This window comes from Chrysoperla carnea, chromosome 3, assembly GCF_905475395.1.
Source record: "Chrysoperla carnea chromosome 3, inChrCarn1.1, whole genome shotgun sequence".
Lineage (NCBI taxonomy): Eukaryota > Metazoa > Arthropoda > Insecta > Neuroptera > Chrysopidae > Chrysoperla > Chrysoperla carnea.
Genome location: NC_058339.1, coordinates 12,264,318 through 12,290,172, shown reverse-complemented (window position 1 = coordinate 12,290,172; position 25,855 = coordinate 12,264,318). Strand labels below are relative to the sequence as shown.

The 25,855-nt window shown below is 27.2% G+C and overlaps 1 protein-coding gene across 2 annotated transcripts in view; it reads right to left on the bottom strand.

Moving 5' to 3' along the window:
• The window catches only part of LOC123294501 (protein dimmed-like), a 73,091-nt gene extending 53,345 nt beyond the window's left edge, over positions 1-19,746 (bottom strand). For both annotated transcript variants that reach the window (XM_044875551.1, XM_044875550.1), the window contains exon 1: positions 19,512-19,746. The gene's annotated coding sequence lies outside the window, so the exon portion shown is untranslated. The remainder of the gene's footprint in view (positions 1-19,511) is intronic.
• Positions 19,747-25,855: the final 6,109 nt, after the last annotated feature.

Below are 25,855 nucleotides of genomic sequence, written 5' to 3'. Positions count from 1 at the left end.
AGAATACTACCCGCAAATTCAGTATTATACACTGCAAAAGTATCATCATCTGCTTGAGCACATTGTTTTTCTTGTCTGTATTGTTTATTCTGCTTATCTGATCCATATCTTCTAAAATTTGGTCTAGATTGTGTTGGACATTCAGGAGATTTATGTCCTTGCTTCCCACATTTAAAACAATGTCCTTTAAATTCATTTTTATAACTCTGTTGATTTTCAGCTTTCACGTTTCCAGCTAACTCAACCACTGAGTTAGAACCTACTTCACTCTTCTCAAGTATCTTCACTTTAAGAGCTTCAACCTCCATAAGTTCATCACGAGATTCAATTGCACATTTGAAACTTTCATAGTTGTCTGGAAGACTATATAATAACATAATAGATAACAAATCCTTGTTCACCTCAATATCCATAGCTCTAAGTCGATCAACTATGTCAGAAAATTTGTTTACATGATCCCTGACATCACCACCTTCAGACATCTTGTGAAGCATAAGTTGCTTAAGTAATAAAGCTTTTCTTGCAGGCCCTTTAGATGCATAAACTAAAGACAGTTTTTGCCAAACCTCACGAGAAGTATTATATCCTCGAACATGCTGTAATTCCGTTGAACTAATCGCTAATATCACTTCTGATTTAGCTTTACGATCAGATTTAATCCACTCATTTCTTGCATCAATACTGGCTTGGTTACCTTCAACAGCAACAGGAATCAGTTTATCACCACTAACATATTCCCACAAATCATTTTTTATCAATAACGCCTCTACATGAATTTTCCAGGCTTCATAATTATCTTTACTCAAAAGCTCAAATCTCGTAGCACTCACTGTTGACGTCATATTAATTTCTCCTTATTCAAAGCCTGGGCCCATAACCTATTGAACTTTATTTTAAGCGCAGTTTTATTTAATTAATTTTTATTAATTTACTCAGACGTCATACAGAATATTTGACATTTTTATAAAAAAAAAAACAAAATCAATAATTTAAATAAATAAAGAACGGGTGTCTTGTATTCCAACAGATTTGAACCTTTATAAGTTTTTTAATTTATGGGATATTATAGCAACAAGAGATTAAAAATACTATTTTCAATTTTAATAAAATAAATATAAAGAAATAAAAAATATTGGGTAATAAATATACTTCACACTAGATTTTCTCTACGAAATATAAAATAAATAAAATATAATACATGTGCTAATTTATGTTTTGAAGTTGAAGAAAGGTCGTGAATTGGGTGTGACGATAATTTAGATTAAATTAAGACTGCTTTTTACAATAAAAGAACATATACCATGTACAAGCCAATGGTACATACAATACCTTTAGAAATAAAATAAAATATAATCTATCTCTACAATAAATATATACCTTAAAAATATTATAGAAATAGAAAACCTAATATCTAAATAATAATCATAATCATAATACCAATCACCTTGATCTATTAACAAAATTACAGTTATTTCTTTTTTTTTTCAATATGTTTTAAATCAAATACCGCATACTTTATACAATATATTCTTATATATCTATAGTGTGGGTCGGAAATTACGGTTATGGTATTTGTCTTTCTACAATCTATATATATATATATAAGAATGAAAGCTGTCTGATGGATCAACGCACAGCAATAAGTTACAATCATTTGGATCGATTTCATTCCGTATCTCAAAAACTATTCGACCACTGAACAAATGGACCCGATTTTTGAACTTTTTGGGCCAAAATTACCTATATACTGAATTTATCGATATTGGAGATAAAAAAAATTTTTCGATTTTTTTCAATTTTTTTAAGGGGTACGTACCCCTTTGAAAAAATCCAGAAAATCGGAAAAAAGCTTTTTGTTTTGGAATTTGATGAAACTCGATAGACAGGGTAATTTTGACCCAAAAAGTATAAAAATCAGGTTAATTTAATGATTGGATGCATATTTTCTGAGATATCGCAATATTTGGATCGATTTCAGTCCGTATCTCAAAAACTATTCGACCAGTGAACAAATGCACCCGATTTTTGAACTTTTTGGGTCAAAATTACCTTATATACTGAGTTTTATCGAAATTGGAGATAAAAAAATTTTTGCGATTTTTTGCAATTTTTTTAAGGGGTACGTACCCCTTTGAAAAAATCGAGAAAATCGGAAAAAGCTTTTTGTTTTCGAATTTGATGAAACTCGGTGGATAGGGTAATTTTGATCCAAAAAGTATAAAAATCAGGTTAATTTAATGATTGGATGCAGATTTTCTGAGATATCATAATATTTGGATCGATTTCAGTCCATATCTCAAAAACTATTCGACCACTGAACAAATGGACTCGATTTTTGAACTTTTTGCGTCAAAATTACCTTATATACTGAGTGTTATCGCATACGGAGATAAAAAAATTTTTTGATCTTTGTTACTGACTTGTGTTTAGTTACACCTTATATAATGTTTTATACAAATCAAACACATAAATATACCCGACATAATAATATCTATAATGATTTATCTGAAATACTTAAACACTAAATTTGTTTATTAATATTTTTTTAAGGTTAGTATTTTCCTATTTTTTGTAATATCTCGATATTTAATTTTCTTTTTACAAGAACATTAAAGCATCATTTTGTACTATTGCGACTTAGCTTCAAATTTTGAGGGTGGATTCTGTTAGAACTTGGAAAAATTAAACGAAAATTAAGAATAAAATTTTTCGATATATACCATAGTTTTTCAAATATAAGTGCCTAAAGATTTAGAGAAAATCACTTGTAGAAGAAATACTTAACTTAGCCATTTGTTTCATAACTATAAATGTTTCTTATGGAAAAACGAGTGTCGCTTGTCATAATTTTCTTTATAGGAAAACATTTGCCATGTGCTGAAATGAATAATGCTAAATTTTATGAATGAAATAATAAACACAATATTCAATGATTTCTACAAACCGATAATTTTTTATATTCATATTTTATCGAGAATTATTCTAAAATTAATAAAACCACACAGAAGTATAGATTATAAATTAGGTGCAAACAAATAAATAATAAGCTTAAAATGCATATATAAATAAATTCCTTTGTAAAATGGACACTATAAAATTTACCTATATATCAATAACCCTTCACCTTTGTAAATATAAAATTTAAAAAAATATATCTATATAAATACAAAACATATAAAACCCAACATTCACGGATATTATAACGGAACCACGTACGAACCAGTTCTTCTGTAGTAATTATTATTACTATAAATTTATACAGTTTGTGTATTGAAAATCTTTATACAGTGTGTTGTATTTAAGATAGTACTATCGGTAATAGACTTTGCATTCAGAATTTAATGAAACTTGGCATAGTTGTCCATTATTATATCATAATTAACCAGTTAAATTTTTAGGGACCTTCAGAGAACTGAAAAAAAGTTATTTTAAAGATATTTTAACATTGATCCTTATGGGAAATCAAAGATTTTATTTTATTTCACAAAACTGGACGTTCAGCTTTTCAATTCTCTAAAGGCTCCTTAAAATTTAACTTGTTAATTATGATATAATAATGGACAACTATGCCAAGTTTCATTAAATTCTGAATGCAAAGTCGATTACCAATAATACTACCTTAAGATGAAAACACCTTCATATTTTCATATTTATAAGAATATTGATTTGATGTTTTTCATAGTCATACACGATGATGGGTTGCATTTCAAAAAGAGCCGATTTTTATACCCATATATCGATTTACATGACAAAATTCGAATTTTTAATTTTTTAATTATTTTGGTCTAACAATTATTACGAAATTTTTATACCATGTATATGAAATATACTAAGGTATACTAAGCTTAGTCCCAAGTTTGTAACGCTTAAAAAATTGATGCTATGAACAAAATTTGGGTATAGGTGTTAACATAAAATCACCTTATTAGTCCTTTTCCGGTTGTCTGTCTGTCTGCCCGTCTGTCATCATGATAACTCAAAAACGAAAAGAGATATCAAGCTGAATTTTTTTATCTCGTATTAAGGACGTAAAAAGTGAGGTCGTTTTCGTAAATGAGCTACATATGTCAATTGGGTTTTGGGTCCGTAGGAACCATCTTGTAAACCGTTAGAGACAGTACAAAAGTTTAAATGTAAAAAATGTTCCTTATCACTGTTTACCCACGAGGGCGATGTTATATGTATGTGTGACATGTATGTATGTGTAATGTGACAGTGTAATCAACACTGTCTGTACATGGTATTTCAACAGTTAACTCAGTCAACTGTTTGTTTTAAATAGTTATAGTAAGTAATATCATTTCAAAAAACACTTCATCCGGTAATTCGATAGGCCAGGTTTTTCGCATCGATCTCTCGCTTTATTTTCCTGCCCTATATAATAGAAAATATATTATATCGATAAATTGACCAGGTTTTATGAATCATGGACACGATACAGATTTACTTAAGACGATGTGGATAATCGAATTAAACACAATCTATACTTGAATTGGCTACATATCCCTACCCACACAGACAATAGCAACAGATACAGACTTATGGACAAATGAACAAGAGCACAATATGCGATTGTGTAAAATTTGTATTGTATTATAGTAGATATTATAGTGTTTATAAATAAGTTAGTTCTTGCATATTTTTATTCAGTTTGTATAAACGACCTTGATTTTATTTATTATTAAAAGTATAATATAAAATATCTGAAACAAATCAATTTTATATTTTTCTTTTTAACATAATAGTACAAACTATCAAATTATGATTATTAAGCTATGTCCTTACTCATAGGTATACAATGTTGAGCAATTTTATATTATACAAATTCAAACAATACTCATATAAAGGCACAAATATATACAAACACTATGGAGCCTTCCCGTCGAATTTATTTTAAAAAAAAACAGAACCCTCGACTCAGATTTGAACCAAAGACATATGGATTTCAATTGATTTAAGAAGTCTACAGCTCAATCAAATGCGCTATCGGTGCTTGCTACATTGATACCAAAAAAATGGTATATATTATAAAAATGATCAATAAGTTTATTTCAAACTTTCTGTAAGTTAGTAACAACAATCTTCATGTAGTTGGCCCAATCACATATGAACTAGACACTAGATATGCGATCATCATAAACAAATCCTCTATTTAAAGCAAACGCAAAAAATTTTCTTTTAATTCATCGATTTGCTTTATTTACACGATTATATATTCAAACTAAGTACAATTTTATTTTCCATCAATAAAATGCATGACTTTAAAGTAAAATCAATCTCTTTCATAGAAGTAATGATTTTGTTTATTTTACTTGAGTGATTTTGTATCAATGAATTCATATTTTAAATTCAATCCGATTCTATTGTAAATACAAATATTAAGCTGTACTTGTTCCAAACGCTATAGATCTTTGCTCAGGGGCAGATGTATCACTGGCATTGACTGATTAACACATGTGGTCTCTATACTTTAGTTCGCTTTAGTTCAGTATGCTTTTATCAACATATAAGCAATAATACAAGCAAGCATATAATAGTATCTTTCTTATACATATTGCCTAATGTATATAATATACTCTTTCATACTGATGGATGTAAGATGCGAAATGATTTATCAAACGAATTGTATAGTTCTTATGAGACTTGTTTTAATGATGAAACTGAACTTGTTCTGATTTTATCGTATTCAATGATTTATTAGACAATTTTTATTTCTTGTTTATGTGTACCATCTCTTCTTGTATATTAAAAAATCTATCAATATTTATAGGTATAAAATAAATGCTACACGTTTTTTAAATGTAATGTAAATTTCGTTCATTCTGCATATCAAAAATATGCTGTTTATATAACTTCTTGCAAAGATTTATTAAACATAATCATATTACTTACACTAGGCATTACCCGTCCGCTTTGTCGGACAATTTCATTTTATTTTTCAACACAATATTCACTCTTACTCTGTTGGCCATAAAGGATGGATTATTTTAATCTATTATGGCTAATAGCTCGTCTTTTAGTTAACAAATCAAAAAATAACTTAAACTAAAGTTGCAGAGTTTGATTTGCGTCATCATGTTCTGACATCAGATTGAATTTAGTTTCCCGATTTACAAAATTTAAAAAACTCCTGACAAATTTTGGGTTTCGGAACCCTAAACTCGCACTTGAAACATATCTAAGAGCTGTCCATTAAATTACCTTTCAAACTAAACGACAAAAATCAAAAACAATTCATCCGTTTAGGCGCTACGATGCCACAAACAGACAGTCACATACACACACATAGCGGTCAAACTTATAACACCCCTTTTTTCGGGGTTAAAAATGAACCACGTTGTATAAAAGACCTCCTTGACAACTATCCCTCAGACACTAAATAGGCTTTCATTATGATTTTGGTCTCTTGCATCAGAACTCGCTTCGCTCGAGACATGGCATATAAATTGAATATGTGGACATGATCTATGTATGGTACTATAAAAATTTTTAAATAACATATTTTTGAAAAGACTATATATATTATAAATAAGTTATTATTCCATATGCATATATAATTTTAAAATCATCACTTTCACGATTTTACCTGAAACATTTCAAGAATTCCTATATATACCTAAATGGTATTTATGAATGTATCTTAATATTTATTTATACTTAAGTAACTTTACATAAGGTATGTCTTAACTATTAATAATAATAATATCGCAATAACAAAATTTTTAAATAAAACATTGTATTTTGTGAAAACTTATTACTCCATATATACTTTTTAAGTAAACCAACTTGTTGGTTATTAATTTTCATAAATATGTATTAGATTTGAAAATATATATACCTGTTTGAGTTTTTTCAAACTTAAATGAGACTGACTATAGAATTACCCACATAAAAATTCTTCGAACCCGGATTCTTCTTTCTTTTTATTTGAGACTTTCTATAACCCAAAAAATCGAATTTTTTAACTTTATGACGTTATCAGAATCTAAAAAATTTAATTTTGCTCTATCACATCCAAATTTTATTCTGATCAAAATTAACCTAGGTCTAATAGGTTTCAAAAATGTGGAGTCCTGGTCGCGGAATTAAGCACATAAGTGATAGCTAGCGAAAAGATTGATCCAAAATTAGTGGGTTTGAAAAAAAATCTTCGATCGTATCAAGTTTGCCTGTTTCAAGTTATATTTTCTTTAAAAACAAAATATAATTTCTATATTGCAAAATATTAAAGGCGGAGTTAAAAGTTTTTTTTTTCAAACATAACTCGTGATTCCATTTCTACTTTTACTTGCTGTCAAAAATTTTTATCTTAGCAAGCAATCATGCAAAAAATTGCATTGCAATACACAATTGAATATTATTTTGTAATACTTAAATAATAATCTACAATGTTCAGACACCAAACCTTTTGTGTCAAAAGTCGTTTTCGACACGATACAGACCGATCAAATTTATCTCCTCAGTCAAAACCAAGGTGAATTATGATTGAAGTGTTATATATTTTGAATTATTTTAAAAAATTATGAATACTCATGATAAAGTTACGGATCAACAATTCAAGCAATAATGCATTTTATTTATAGAAAGATCGATCTACAATAAATGATACCTATATACTTTCTTGTAGACGAAATCATATCTGAGTTGCAGGTGGTAACACAAAAATAACACTTAGATTGATATCAAAATTTTAAAATATATTTTTCTTAAATGTCATTGCATTCGATTACATAAAAAAATATTTTAAATGTCGAATGTGTTTTTTGATTTTTTCGACACTCCTTATGAAGCAAAAATACAATCCTTACAGGAAATGGTTATTAAACTTTAAATATTCGTTGTGTGCGTAGTCATAGTAGGGACAATAAAATCGATGCCAGCGCTTCTAGTGAAAAAATTTTGCATTAAAAGAGGCTGTTATGACCAATTTCCAATTTACATGTTAATATTATAGAAAATGTCAAATTAAAATTATTGAAAAACACTAATTAATTAAACTTAATGCATTCAAAATGATGAAAATAAGAAATGAAATTGCACAAATATTATTTTTCAAATGTAAATTATCATAATTATTTATTTAAATTTGTGAGACAATAATATTAAATTTTGAATGTAGTCATAAATGCAATCCATACAATTATATATGCATCCATACAATTCTATAATTAAAATAGTGTATCGTTACCATGGAAACGCCTCCAAAAAAACTCACCCACGGTGCGAATATATGATTTTAACGTCAGTAATAGAAAATAATTAAACTCTAAGTTGAAATCATAATAACCTACTTTTTTTAAACCCCCGAATTAAAAAAAGAGGTGTTATAAGTTTGATCACTATGTGTGTGTGTGTCTGTGTGTTTGTCTGTCTGTGGCATTTTAACGCCTAAACAGATGAACCGATTTTAATTTTTTTGGTTTCATTTGAAAGATAATTTAACGGAAAGTGTTCTTAGCTATGGTTCCAGTACTTAGAGTTCCGTTCACGAGAAAACTAAAAAATTAGCGATGGTCTTCAAAATCGATTCAGTGCGGAAAAGGCATGACGTATAATTTTAACATATAAATAATTACTATAGAAATGAATGGTCAAATAAACCCGTTTCAATTCATTTCGAAAAGTAAAATGGTAAAATAATTAGGTTATTCAAAACAATAATTCAAAACAACAAAGTCAACTCAAATATTTCAATTTCAACTAAAATATTTCCAAAAATTTGTCTCAAAAAATGATATCTCTCTAAGTATCCTTTTCATCTCATCTGATGTCCTGGACCATCACTTAGATATTGATTTCAGAAGGAGTCTTATAAGTTTTAAGTGTTTATCTGTGCTGTGTGTTTCTCAGTGGCACCGTAGCCCCTAAACGATCGAACCGCCTTGATTGAGAACATTTTATAGCTAAGTTTCCAAAAATCGGTTTACAAGGAATAAATCGCATTTGTCGGAGGTTTTTTAAATTTATTAAATTCCACTTGTTTAATAGTTAAGTACAAAAAAAGCTCGGGTATATATTTCCGGAATTTACGGGTTTTTGACGTAATATGCTTGAATTAGTAGATAAATAAAAAAAAATCATTCATGATTAAATACAAAAACCACACACAATATTTTTAATCAAAATAAAAAAGCATGAAATAACCTTGCAAATTGCATTATTATATTATTTTATTAAGCAAAAATGTATTTAAAAAAATAATGTTGTTAACTGACATTTAGACAATTATTTTTATTTTTATTTATTTATTTATTTTTTTTTTTTACTTTCATATTACAACTGATTTTAATTAATTAGTATTTTTTTTTAACCTTAACATTTTATGTTTATTTTTACACCAGGAAGAAAGTAATATGCATTTTATATATTCTTATATGGTAATACATTTTATAATCATCTTTTTATTTTAATTTTAAGTTTTAATCTTTTATCACGTAGCTAATTAAAATTATGTTATGCAAATGAAAAATTTCTTAAGAAAGGTTTTGTATTGAGAAAGTAACTGTCAATGTATTTTTTCTCCTAATTTTCAAGGTGGTACGTAATATAACTGTAATTTTTTTTACCTCCTAAGGTTGGTAAGAAAGTTTGTTAAACTTTATATCATATCGTAGGTATCATGACGATAATATTTGAGTCTTGGAACAAAGATAATGAAAACAATTGAAAACAAACAATTGACTGAGTTAATTGTTGAAATACCATGCATAGTCAGTATTGATTTCTTTATCACATTACACATACAAACATGTGACACACACATAACTGATAATCAAGTATAGTACATATTATAAAATTTCCGCCTAATTGGCGCCCTCACGGGTAAACAGTGATGTTTACGAAAAAATGTTTCAAACAAAAGTTGTTTTATTTTTGATAAGGAACATTTTTTACATTTAAACTTTTGTTCTATCTCTAACGGCATACAAGATGGGTCCTACGGACCTAAGACCCAATTGACCTATGATGCTCATTTTCGAACTTGACCTCACTCTTTACGTCCTGAGTACGCTGTAATTTCAGCTTGAAATCTTTTTTCGTTCTTGAGTTATCGTGTCCACAGACGGACGGACGGACGGACAACCTAAAATGGACTAATTAGGTGATTTTATGAATACCTTTGACAAAATGTTTTTCCTAGCATCTATATTTTTAAGCGTTACAAACTTGGGACTAAACTTAATATACTATGTATATTTCATATATACATGGTATAAAAAGGTGAAAATTACGGCTAATAGATCGTTTTGTAGTAAACCGACCAAAAAATAACTTCAAAAAAAAGTTGCAGAGTTTGATGGGGAAACCATATTCTGACATCAGATTGGACCTAGTACTTTTAAATTAGAAAGTTGATCCTGTTAAAAAACTAACATTTTTTCGAAAATCGTTAACTTTAAGAGGAAAAGCGACTTAAAAATATGTCATTATTGCATTTAATCGATAGAAAACACGATAGCTACAGAAAAATGCTTTAGCCAAATTTTTCAAAGGAAATAGACGATATTCGCCAGTGTACTTCAAAGTATTTTCTTTCGATTAAAGGATTAATAACATATTTTTAAGTCGCATTTTTCGAAAAAAATTTTGAAATTAAAAATTGTTAGTTTCAACAAGTTCAAAGGGGTGAAATCGTTTTCATTATAAACTAAAAAAAATGTTAAAATAATTTATGAAAAATTTTTTGGCTTCGTGGAGCCCTTCTTATCATTAAGATCACGTTAAGAGTTTCAACAAAGTATTAAATTTTTTTCAACTCTTTTGACGTGATCTTATTAAGTATATATTTAAGAAGGGCTCCAGAAAGAGCAAGAAAATTTTACGCTAGTTTAAACAATTTTTATAAAAGCAAGTTTAAAAAAATAAAACAAAGAACTTGCATTTTAGAAATTAATTACTAAAAAATTAATTAATGATTATCAGAATATTCTTATCAATTGTACGCACATTAAAAAAAAAATTAAAATAACAATCAACTTCTGAAAAGGATAAAATAATCAAATCATTTCGTATACTGTAAATATAATATTGACTTTCAAAGGTTGGCTAGTATCTCTATATAAAAATGTATAGATAGCCTTGAACATTTATTATTAAAAACCAGTAATTTTATTAAGTTGTTTTTGGAGAGTTTTGAAATTGATTATTAAAAATTATAAATATTTTTGTTAGTGGAGATTTTAATCTATTAAAATTGCCTAAAATATATTTATAATTTGTTTCATTATTTAATATATTATGAAATTTATATTAATTGGGGGAGTGTACACGTGAATTAATTGATATAAATTCAATTTAATATACCATTAATAAAAAACTATTTTTATTTGCGAAATCAGATATTTTAATTTGATGTTTACGAAAAAATTAAATTCATATTAGAATTAGAAATAATCATTTTATAAGAGTTAAACGAATAGTAACCTATAGTTAAGGATGTACAATCATGAGACTTGTTAATAGACAAAAAAAAAAAAAGATATAAAAGTTTAAATGATTAAAGAAGAAAAAACGACAGATGTCGTGGGACATTCGGTTGGAACTATGTTCCTATATTATCTTCGTATATTATAAATGTAGCGCTTACTTCTTAACTAGATATGCTTTGATTTTTTTGCTGGTTTGAATGATTGATTATGCACATATTCAATTTTGTAAGATCATTTTGTGCTTTTTTCTTATGTCTATTTTTTAAAATATTCACTGTGACTTGTGAGAGTGGAGGTCACGCCAAACGGCCCAATATTTTTGTAGGCCACTATTATTCTCTCCTAATATATATTCATTTATCTTGCATTCAAGAAAAAAGCAAATGGCTCTCAATATTTTTTCAATAGGTCGTTTTCTTGATATGTTTTCCGTTTTCCACATTGAAAACTCCCCAATTTCCAAAGTTTTCGTAAATGAAAACGTTTTAGGTTACACTGAAATGAAGCCACTCATGAAGTTTCGTAAGAGTGTTTGCCACGAAACCATACTTCCCTCTGTAGTATAGACTATTAATTTTTAATTTGTAATACGTAACGAGCGCTACGTGAATTTTCCAAAATATTTAACATAATTATAAATATGTAATATAAAAAAATGAATGATTTCAAGGGAATAATTTTGTAATTAGCATGATAAAAGTCATGAAAATTATAATTATTGGTAATAAATAATAGTATAGTGCGGGAATTCCAATTTAAAATAAACAATATAATTAAACATGGTTATAGAAACCGCCATAAACTTCCGATATTTTTTAAATAGGGGATTTTCTTACTTCAATTAATAATAGAAAAATCCACTTTTTATGATAACGATGAAAAATTAAAAAGAACTAATATTACATAAATATAATATACATTTATTTTTATACTATGTATATGAAATATACCAAGGTATACTAAGTTTAGTCCCAAGTTTATAACGCTTAAAAATATTGATACAATGAACAAAATTTTGGTATAGGTGTTCATAAAAGCATCTAATTAGTCTATTTCCGGTTGTCTGTCTGTCTGTCTGTCGTCTGTGTGCCATCACGGTAACTCAAAAACGAAAAAAGATATCAAGCTGAAATTTACAGGACGTAAAAAGTGAGTTCGTAAATGAGCAACATAAGTCAATTGGGTCTCCGTAGGACCCATCTTGTAAACCGTTAGATATAGAACAAAAGTTTAAATGTAAAAAATATTCCTTATAAAAAAATAACCAACTTTTGTTTGAAACATTTTTTCGTAAACATCATTGTTTACCCGTGAGGGCGAAAATTATGCGTAAATTGTATTGTATGTATGGGGATATCAGTATGTGTGCCATCCATGTATGTATGTGTAATGTGATCAACACTTTCTATTCATGGTATTTCAACAATTAACTCCGTTAATTGTTTGTTTTCACTTGTTTTTTTTAAAGTATAGATAATTTTTTAGTGGAAAGTCCCGTTTTGTTATGAACAAGTAGTTCTAAGTTTTTTTTTTATGAGTATTTTATTTATTTTATTTATAAATAAATGATTATAGTAAATTTTAAGATAAACACAAAAACCAGTTAATACTTAAAAAAAAATGTGGTCAGTTCTCAAATGATTCTTATAATCTTAAAAAGATAGTATTGTTTTTTTTATAGATTTCTTTTTGACATTCCGGCTGATAAATATATGCATATTATATTATTATCAAATCAAAATTTTGGTTAGAATTTGCATGCATACAGAATGATTTAAAAAAAAAAGTTGGAAAATAAAAAAATCAAACATTTTTTCAAGGTTAATGTAAGTTTCTTTTAAATTAAACTTACCTAATTGTCTGTGTCATTTGCTATCATCAACTTTAGATAATTTATTTAAATTAATGCATACGGTACTATACAGGATATTTTGACCTTGTAGATGTGCGAAATCAATAATTCTAGAATTTTTACTTTCATGGTTTCTTATTAACTCGATCATCTTAGTCAAAACAAAAAGTGGTCAACCTCGAAATCTAACGGAATAAGATGAATTTTTGTATAAAACCTTTATTTTGATAGTACAAATATTGTCTCAAAAGTCGCAGCTTTTAAAACTTTCGTTTTTCAAACCAAATTTATAATATATAATAAGTGACTTTATGCATATTAAATTTGTTAATATTAGCTTGCTTTTAGAAAATGTTGGTTTTCCACGAAAATGTACAGTTAGTTCCTAAAAAATTTAATTTAAGTATGTTCCTATACAACTTTGATACTTTGCGTATTTTCTGGCCTTTCTGTACTTTACGCAAATAATATTAATATTAATATGTATGGTCAATAAGCCTCCATCTATCCCACAAACAAATTTTTATTAAAACAAACAATTTAGCCTAAATCTTTCGTATCGTATAATAAGTTTACTCTTTTGTTATAACTTCATGAATGTAGACTAAAAATTATAATAAAGTTTTTCGATATCTGCTTTGGGTTTCGAAATACCGAAAGCTAAATAATTAAACAAAATTTTAGACATTTTGAAAATTACTCTAGATATCGACAAATTTTATTCTTAAGTTATAACCTAATTCACCACCAAAATTGTATCAAAATATATATATTTTTTAATTAGTGTCCCCACTACCGTGCTCATACACCCTGGATTAGTCGGGTCAAACAGATTTTTTTTGTTTTCAATATTTTTTATGAAGGTTTTAACTTTAAATCTATGAAAACATATCATCCCTTTACCGTTTTCCCATAATACCAATATTAAATATGCCTACTTTTGAAATCATTTATTTATTTAAATAATCATGCAACAATCCACCCCCCCTAAAATTTTCAGAATTGATTTAGACTTCATATAAAAAAAATCAAACCTTTTATCAAAAACTGCATTGATACTGATACATCCTTAAGTATCTATTTTCTTTTAAAATTTCCAATAAATTACAATACTTATTGTGTCTCAGTCTGTAGTGTGATTTGTCTGTGAGTATGTTTTATAAGTAATAAATAAATAATGAATTGAATATTAAAAAATAAAAAAGAATTATTCAAAATCATCCATATAAAATATAAATCTAATTAAAATTAACATAAATATAAATATATTTATAAATAATATTTTTCCCATTCTATTTAAAATTGCACATATATGTTGTGAATATTATTACTTACATACTTACACTTTATATAAATATTGTTATTATTTTTTTATACATATTTAAAACATGTAATAAAAATAACTATTTAATAATAATTAATGAACTGAGAGAATATCATTCATTACAAAATATGTTTATGTTTATGTATGTAGTATATTATAGTAGTAGTATGTATATTATACTTTAATGTGTGGTATCATTATACATTATATTATACCACAGTCATTTATAATAACAAATTATTCCATCAAACTATCTTTTTTTGAAGTGAAAACTTCTTTAGCGGCGTTGTACACTTTTTTTGTAATGGGTAAAAAATGTTAAACTCGCGACAGGACACGTGTCCTGATCGAAAAAGCGTAAGACTATGTCACAGTCAGTACACCGGCTCTCGCCCGATCACTGAAGTTAAGCAACATTGGGTACAGTCAGTACTTGGATGGGTGACCGCTTGGGAACACTGTGTGCGGTTGCCTTATTATTAAAAATATAATTTTTTTTGGTTTTGTTTTTTTTTTTTTTTAAGTGAAGGCTTCTTTAGTGGCGTTATACACTTTTTTTTGTAATGGGTAAAAAATGTTCGTTCATGAAATTGTCATGTTTGTGTAGGATAGCGCAATAAATAAATACTGTATTCTACCACATAAATGATAGTACTTTTATACTGATAATTAAAGCAATTCGTGCAAAATTATTCCCTGGCCATTCCAAAATATCAAAAATGCACAACGTTAATATTCAAGTTTTCACTTCTGCCTGCACTCCCGGAGTGCAACACGTCGTTTTTTTTTTGTATGTACAAAGTAAGATTTTGGTGAATAAGTTTACATCTCTAACGAAATCTCAACATAAAAATTTTGTGTAAAATTTCGCTCAAATTACTGTCGTGGTAAGAAAAAATTTTTCATTAAAAGTTATAAATAATGTCTGTTTTTTTCCTAAATAGAGTTTTATATATCATTCCTAAGCGATAATGACAGAAAAGAGTTTGATAACCTTTTCATAGAATTTTACGTTTTTAAGTCAAGAAATATTTTTTGTCTTTTTCAGAAGTTTTGGAGATATTTGCAATCAAAGTTTTTGTGCAACGCTCATGTTATATATGTATATTTAATTCGACTTTACCGATAAAACTTTCTCTCCAAAAGTTTACCTTGCCTGCAAAAAAATACGAGGTAAAACCCAAGATGATTGTATTATACATTGCATATTATAATTCTTACATTTAAGACCGTATGGAAATTACGCAAAAAAAAACTAACGAAATTTCAGTAACGTTTTTCAAACGAAAATAGATTAGTGTAGGTTATATTGGCTGTCCACGAAGAACATACTTAGCCTATAGTGCCCATTGTTGATACCATATTTATGTTTTACCACCTTTTCCGCTGATAATTTCCTTTATCAGCTCCTTAATTATATTGAGAGGCTGAGTACACCTCCTTCATGCATATATCATGCACTGCACCAGCTCATCACAACTATTAATTAAATTAATTTTTGTTGTGACGGCGTGAAGTTGTCCCTTATTTTTACGCAATTTAATTTTAATTGTCGACTCATCCGGATCAAACTTATCCTTGGCCTCTAAATGGCAGACAAAAAATATCAAAGAAATTTCGCTTTATTATAGGCTGAAGGTTTATGAAGTATAAACATTCAAATACCATCAGATCAGACCTATTAAAGTACCAAGTTTAATTAGATCCTAAATCTAATGATTTTGCACTTATTATAAGTTTCTTGAAAAAGAAAATATATAATAACACACTAATCGCGGCGAGGTATTATCTTCTAAGTGATTTCATTAGAAGTATGTTTAACATTTGCGCAATTTATCAACGACCAGTTTGTAAAATGGATTAGACTTCATTATTTTAATGATGTAATAAACATTAAATTAGAGCATAATAAATTTTACATATATTTTATATATATTATAATATTTTGTATCTCTTTATAAGATATCAAAATTTTTATTCAAATTAAAAACATTTATCGTGCTTCATGTAATATAACGTTGTAAACTTTAGGGGAAGAGGTTTGTTAAATTTTTGCAAAAACTTTTATAAAGGTGTAGAAACAAAAGAAAAAAAGAAAAGATGATTAGTGGCTTCTTGAAAGACTTTTATGTCCAAAATAAAATTTAAGAATTTTTAGCTAAAAAATAACAGTTAAAAACTAAATCTCCGGTATATACTACTTTTAAATATGCAAAAAAAAGACTACAGCGAATGAACTAATAAATAGAAATTGAATGTGCAAGTATATAACACCAGCGGATAAAATAAGATAACGATCATTTATATATATATATATATATATATATATATATATCTATTCGAATAGATAATATATTATTAAAATATATAATTTATTAAGCATTTCTCAATAGAAGATTATAAACTGATGATCTAACCCAACAACTTACTTTTTCAAATAAAATATTATTAATTGCTTCTTCACATTGCACGCTTCATTCAACCAAGCAAGAGTACAACACAAAATTAAGAAAATTATTATTTTATAAACTGTTATTGATTTCACAGCTTTCATTTAATAAATCTTAAATAAAAGTTATACCTACTAAAGTCAGTTACTTATTACAGTTCTTATCAATTTAACTTTACTTATAAGTGAACGATTTTTTTTTGTAAATATTTTTCAAGTCTCTTTAATTAAGATTACTAGACAAGATATTTGTCAATTTAGTTTAACCTGTATGTATCATATTAAAAACATCAATAATAATCGAGAGACTATGATGTAAATAAATATCGTATGCATGATTAAAGTAAACAATAACAAAAAGTAATAATAATAAATAAGTGAATAAACAAAGTAAAAATAAATATTCAATGAGTTGAAAAAATTGCACTCTGAGTATACAACTCGAATAGCCTAATTGGTAGGGCGCTTGACATGAATCTAAAAAGTCCTGGTTCGAGTGTATTTTTTTCAATTCTCTTTAAGGATGTATGAGCATGACAACAATGTTTGATTTAAAGGCTCAAAATTTGTTTGTAGGTAGTCTTTTACTCAAAGAATATGTGGTTAAAATTTCAGCTTAGGTAACCGTGCAAATTTTTAAGAAAAAAGTCATTAAAAATCGATATAAAATACATTGGCTCTTATGGAGGAATCTCAACAAACGACATATTTTGGAAGTTTTTGATAATTTTGAATGAATGAAAACAAATTTAAAAAAAACTTTGTAATAGAAAGTAAACATATTAGCAATGAATTAGAAAAGAAAAAAAGTAAGTGTCACTGTCCATATAAGTGATGTAAGAGCAGGGTAGATTAAGGGTTGAAATTATTTTTATCTTATTTTCAACTTTGATGATGAATTTTGTTATAACTTCATGAATGTAGACGAAAAATAAGAATAAAATTTTTCGATATGTGTCTTGGTTTTCGAAATATCGAAAGCTAAATAATTAAACAAAATTTTCAATTTTCGATATTTTGAAAATTAAGCCAGATATCGAAAAATTTTATTCTTACTTTTCGTCTTATACCGTCAAGTAATAGTATAAATTTATCATCAAAATTGAAAATATCTATTTTTAAATTTGTGCCCCCACTACCATGCTCATACATCCTTAATTTGTAAATTATGTTTGTTTAAAATAATTATACTTTTATGATATTACAAAATTAATTGTTTTTTATTATTAAATTCTAATTAAATTACTATTTATGCTGTGCTAATATAATTCTTTTTAAATTATTGTTTATCTTAAACAAATTATTGTAAATAAAAAGAATTAATTCATCTTCTAAGTAAATTGTAATAGATGATCTAAATTTAGTAAAAACGTGCAAGTTGGAACAAATAAGAGTGCTACTTTTGAAAAGACTGTAAAAAGAAACCACTTTAAATTTTACCAAATTATTCATTAAATTATTAAATTTTATTGAAAATCTCAAATAAATTTTTTTGGAGAAGTTAAATAGACAGCTTCAGAGACTATTTTTTAGGGGCAAATTCTATCAAAATAAAATGCTGGAAATTATCCCACTAATAAATGCAAAGTAAGGACAGAGTTAAAATTAAAAATCTGTGGAAGCTTACTCAATTGACATTATATTGGTTTTATTTACTCTGAATTCTGTTTCGTTAATAAAATCCCTGAATAAGTGGAAATGTCATCAACTGTCGGATTCAAGATAATAATAATAAGACCCTATGTCAGAAAAGAAGAAACGCCGTACCGTGATTGAATAAGTAACTATCTTTTTTCAGTTTGTTCAATTTACCTACAACAAAATAATATTTAATCAAATAAAAACTATTTTAATTGTTTATAAAATAATAACAAACCTATTATCATAAATAAATTATCAACTCAACATCAGATTAGCACAAGTCTCTAAGGTAGGTAATTAACATTAGAATTACATAAGAAATTAAAGTAAAAATTTTAATTAGAAAATAATTAAGATAATAAAAATAAATAAAACAAGCTATATTACATACGAACAAAAAGTAATCAGCAAGAAAACCTATCCCTATATATTATAAATGTGAAAGTAAGAATGTTTGTTTGTTTATTTGTTTGTTACTCTTTCACGCAAAAACTAATGAATGGATTTGCAGCTATGGTCATAATTTTGAACCATAAATTAAAGATTTCTGTAAAAATTTATAATAGCAAATGTCAAACAATTCAGGGACATCTTTTCTGATATACTCCATGAATTATGACTATTTTACACTTTAAAAAATTGAAAACTGCATATATTTAAGCTGTGTTAAACAATCCCTCCCCGAGTGTTATGGAAGAGGGATAAGCGAGATCAAGAGAGATGGAAGATATAAAGCGATGGTTTTTACTTTTCAGAGAAGCGGGGCGGGTATCAAGCTAGTTATATATAAATTACAATCTTAATAAAACAACTTACCAATTTGGATAAAAATTACAAGTTCCAAGTAAATTATATCCTCTTTCGTAAAACAGTACAATTTAATTAATATATACGTTTATACTTGTTGTACGATTAAATTAAACTATCTCTTATTACGATCACTTATTAAGAAGCCGCCAATATAAATAATTCATAATAAATACGGCACGTTGTTGATAATAATCAAGTTGATATAATTAAGTAAAAAAAACGAAACAAAAAACTGCAAAACACTAAAAAATTACAAAAAAAAAAGTGCATTTAATGTAAAAACTTTCACACGTAAAAAACACTTTCACATTAAATTTTTTTTTATATTAAATTCTTTTTTTTTTATAAACAAAATCAATTTTATTTTAATATATTCTTAACTTGTATTTGGGTCACCAATAAGTTTTTTTGCTGAGTTTGAGTAAAAAAAATAACAAATTTTTTTAAGTTAAAATAAATGTCACGATATTTATGTTTTAATTTTATTGTTGTTGTTACAATTTAAAAAACTTTTCTTTCTCTTTGTGTATGTAATGTGGAATATATATTCAAAACACTTTCACCAATCGCGCGTCGTCGTTTGTTATAGTAATTTCATTTTTTTTTCTCTTATTCTTCATGTCACTTTAATAATAAAACTGCACTATCATTTTAATTATATTTTAAAACCGCTCGGTAACACTTAAAAAAACTACACTTCAAAAAACTATCCCGTTTTTTGCAACACTATTTTTGTTTTTTCATGTTTGTTGTAGAGTAGTGAAGAGATGTTTTTTTTATTGAAAATTTCTTTCGCTATCAGACTTTCACAGCAACTGTAAAAAACAATAAAATATTTATAATTAAATTTATATTAAGGGTCAATGCACATAGAAAAAAATACGATCAACTTATTACTTTGCAATTTATAAAAGAGTTATTGAAAAACAGAATTTACACGCGATTAGATTATCATTATTGATAAAGTAAAGTTGATAACTTAACTGAGTTGTTAAACTTAAATTATTACTGCTATTTTATAAAATGCTTAGATCACCTATTGAGATACTTTATAAAAATTAAAAAATATTTTTAAACAAGTGAAAACAAACCATTGACTGAGTTAATTATATATATATATAAATACCATATAAAGACAGTGTTGATTACTTAATTTTTGTTTTTCTTTTTTTACGTCATGTAAATAAGGAAAGATACATAACTGATACTCCCATATAATACATACTATATAATGTTATAACCTTATTTGCGCCCTCACGGGTAAACAGTAGTTGTTAATTTTTTTTATAAAGAATTGTTAGATTTAAAATTTTAAACTTTTGTTCTTTCTTTAACGATTTACAAGATGGATCCTACGGAACCAAGACCCAATTGCCTCGATAGGCTTTGTTAAGCTACACATCTTACCAGAAATCGAACCACGGATATTATACTACCCTGGTTGGCGCTAAGAACACTAAATAATTAAATAGAACGTAAGAATTTGACACATAGACAGAACAAAGACCAGTTGGCCGGAGGGGAGCAGAATGGGGAGCAAATAGTATTTATGGTTGTGAAATGTAGAAAATAAAACCTCTAAAAGTAAAAAAATCAAATTCGCGAAAGAAAAAAATATTGCAAGATTCCGTAAACTTACAAAATTCGATCTTTCGGGTGGAAATCGAACAATAAATTACTGGTAGTTGTCCTTACATGTCCTCTATTGGCAACCTTGTCACAGAATATTTTTAGGTTTAGTGATATTATCGTACATCGATTACTTAAATTAATTTAACGTAAGGGTTTAATATAAACCCAATCTTTGCTATAAATTACACACACAAAATCAGTGACTACGAGTTTTAAAAAAAATTTAAGGCGTAAAATTGATTATTATGATAAAGAATATTTACCATCTGAGAAGACCTTTTGAGTAAGAAATAAACATTCAATTGTCAAGGAAAGGTGTTATTTTTGTTGGAATATCACCAACGATTTTGTCGGGAATACAAGGCAATAAATTATCAACATTCTTCATGAGACTTGATGAATCTAGTTAGACACGGCAAAGAACAGTCAGTCATGGGGAGTGTTGGCGGAAGTGAAACCTTAAAACTTTGGAATAACTGTGTTTTTTACACAGTAATTAGAAGTTACCAAAGGTCAAATTGACTTAGTTAATAGTTAATTGTACAGCTTTAATTATTATTAAAAAGGTGTCGTTTTTCGATTAAAAAAAGTTTGAGTTTCCTAAGTTATGATGTTATATCTGTAGTTGTATTCATAGCTACAGATGATGATCTTAGCTGAAGATAATGATGATGAGGTAGTATTCCTGACACGAATCCATAATCCATTTTCACTTCAAAAATTAAAGCGTATAGTGTGTGACAAGCCCGATAAAAGATAATAAATAAAATTTAATCATTTATTTATTTTGTGTAATAGATTTTTATTATAGAATGGCTTTGTAGCACTTACAAAATATTATCAATAAATTAGATCAATTCAGCAATAATTATTTTTAAGTAAATTTTATAAACTTTGTTATGAAATTTATGAAATATTATATGATTATCATTCATCATGCTCAATTATTTTCAAATCAAAGTAGGTATATGTTAAAATATTAAAATAAATATATGTCTTTATTAAAACTTTTATACAAAATATTTTTGGAAAAATATAATGACATGCAATTATAAAGTATATTATTGTTATAAATATTATTTTTTATATTTCAAAATATTTATAATAAATATTCTGATTGTTTTCAAAAAGCCTAAAAATCAACAATCCACAATAATTTTATGATTTAATTTTAAAATGTAATAAATGTTTTTTATATTAACATAATTAATAATTTTATTTTTACAGAAGTAAATGCTGTTTTTATACCATGCATATATGTAATATGCAAGGTATACTAAAGTTTTGTCCCAAGCTTGTAACGCTTAAAAATATTGATGCCACGCACAAAATTTTGCTATAGGTGTTCATAGAATCACCTAATTAGTCCATTTCTGGTTGTCCGTCCGTCCGTCTGTGGACACGATTACTCAAACACGAAAAAAGATATCGAGCTGAAATTTTTACAGCGTATTCAAGACGTAAAAAGTAAGGTCGAGTTCGTAAATGAGCATCATAGGTCTTGGGTCCGTAGGATCCATCTTTTAAACCGTTAGAGATAGAACAAAAGTTTAAATGTAAAAAATGTTCCTTATCAAAAAATAAACAACTTTTGCTTGAAACATTTTTTCGTAAACATCACTGTTTATCCGTGAGGGCGCCAATTAGGCGGAAATTTTATACGGAAATTTTATAGTATGTACCATACTTGAATATCAGTTATGTATGTGTTATGTCACATGTATGTATGTGTTATGTGATAAAGAAATCATCACTGACTATGCATGGTATTTCAACAATTGATTCAGTCAATTGTTTGTTTTCACTTGTTTTTAATGGAATTAGATATTTCTTTGCACTTCTTTTTTTATTATTTGTCGCAAAAACAATTTTAAGTTTTTAGTCCTATTATTTACCGTCAAATTAGTTGCCCAAAATTGAGGTCTCGGAGAAACAATTTTTGATCGTCTACACTATTATACGTTAAAAAAAATTATTTGTCTATCATGCTTTTAAATAATCGTATAGCTGCAGCCCAATACGCAAAGAATGTAGATATAATAATTTTATTTGTGGCCTGAAAAAGTCACGTTCAGTTTTACAATAAAGATAAATAGTATACGTCAAAAGCTAAGTGCTTGAATGAAAATTTTTTAAATAAAATTATCATAAAAGTCATAGGTTAAGCGCGTTTTAACCTATTCCACATGTAATTCACAGATACTATTTCTTTAACACTTGCAATTTTTCAAACTAGTAGGAGATTCCCAGCTCGTGTTGTAAATGTATAGAATAAAATGCAGCAATATCAAGTAGTAGTAGAAAACTTTCTGTAGTTTAATAGTAAATTTTTTGACACCAAAAATTGCAAAAAAAGAAAAAAAATTTTTTGTCTTCAATTTTGATAAAACTCAGTATATAAGGTAATTTTGACCCCAAAAGTACAAAAATCGGGTGCATTTCTTGACTGGTCGAATAGTTTTTGAGATACGGACTAAAATTGATCCAAATATTGCGATATCTCAGAAACTATGCATCCAATCATTAAATTAAACGAATTTTTATACTTTTTGGATCAAAATTACCCATTCCACCGAGTTTCATAAAATTCCAAAACAAAAATTTTTTTGGCGTTTTTCTCGATTTTTTCAAAGGGGTACCCCTTAAAAAAATTGCAAAAAATCGAAAAATTTTTTTTATCTCCAATTTCGATAAAACTTAGTATATAAGGTAATTTTGACCCAAAAAGTACAAAAATCGGGTGCATTTCTTGACTAGTCGAATAGTTTTTGAGATACGGACTAAAATTGATCCAAATATTGCGATATCTCAGAAACTCTGCATCCAATCATTAAATTAACCCGATTTTTATACTTTTTGGATCAAAATTACCCCATCCACCGAGTTTCATCAAATTCCAAAACAATATTTTTTTCCCGATTTTCTTGATTTTTTTCAAAGGGGTACCCCTTAAAAAAATTTCAAAAAATCGAAAAATTTTTTTATCTCCAATTTCGATAAAACTCAGTATAAGATAATTTTGACCCAAAAAGTACAAAAATCAGGTGCAATTGTTGACTGGTCGAATAGTTTTTAAATAGAAGAATAGAAGAAATAATAATATAAATATTTTCTATGCTATAAGAACGGTATAATTTTTTGACAGCAAGCGTTAAAAAAATTACTAAATAATTATGTATTATATTACTGTAATTTTTATAAAATAATAAAAATAATAAATAATTTCATACATTTTAAACAATTTTTCAATGTCATTTTTAATCAAATTTTAATGAGAAAAAAATGTTACTATATACTATGCTTGTACGAGTATATCGATAAATATATCCCGGATGTAAGTATTCGACGTTTTTATAAATAAATCATAATCACTTTGTAATTTATAAAATTAACAGTAAATTAAAATCTTGAAAATAATCAAAAAATTATCAACAAATACATAAGCAATTTCTCATGTTCTATAACTTACACTAATTAACTGGAGAAATTAAATGGAGAAACAGCATTCTACATTTGTATGTCAAATTTTAAAACTGTTATTTCCTACATGTCAATTTAGTTTAAATCAAGGGAAAAGAAACAATTCACTGAGTTAATTGTTGAAATACCATGTATAGACAGTGTTGGTTAATCTGTCACATTACACATACATACATGTTACACATACATAACTGATATTCTCATATAATACATACTATACAATTTACGCCCTCACGGGTAAACAGCGATGTTTACGAAAAAATATTTCAAACAAAAGTTGTTTATTTTTTTATAAGGAACAGTTTTTACATTTAAGCTTTTGTTCTATCTCTAACGGTTCACAAGATGAGTCCTAGGGACCCAAGACCTTGACCTATGTTGCTCATTTACGAACTCAACTTTTTACGTCCTTAGCACGCTGTATTTCAGCTTGATATCTTTTGATTTTGAGTTATCGTGTTGTCAGATGGACAGACGGACAGACGGACAGATAAACAACCGGAAATGGGCTAATTAGGTGATTTTATGATCAACTATACCAAAATTTTATGACCACCTATACCAAAACTTGAGACTTATACAAAACTTAGTATACCTTGATATATATTACATATATACATGGTATAGACAGATGGCAATAAATGGCAAATAAACGTTTATCACAAAGTAGAAGCGCACAGATTCAGAAATCTATTACCTACACGGTAAAAAATGTATGTATATCCATAAGTAATATCCCAGTATTGAAAAGGGCTATCCACCAGAAGTATTTTGAGTATCACCAACCAGTTTGGGCCTTACGCTAATACTTTAACGACTCGTGTACCATAACTATTGCACTATTGCTTATGTTACTATTCCCTCAATAGTTACATCAGTATGGCGTCTACACCGATACTGACATAGTGATATCCACAAATGTTTTTCTCGATTTTTTAGATTTTTTCAAAGAGGTATCCCATAAAAAATTGTTTAAAAAACGAAAATAAATTTTTTATCTTCAGTATCGATAAAACAAGGTAATTTTGACCCAAAAAATACAAAAATCGGATAGACAGACATTCAAAGCAATTTAAACATTTTTAATATGAATAGGAACATAGTGTTCATGAGAGGAAAGAAAAAATTTATAAGATATTTTGTAAAATCGTAACTATTAGTTGTTCTATATCATATTTAACAAAACAACCATTGATGATAACTCTTGATAAATTCGAGAATAGAAGGCTATTAAATTA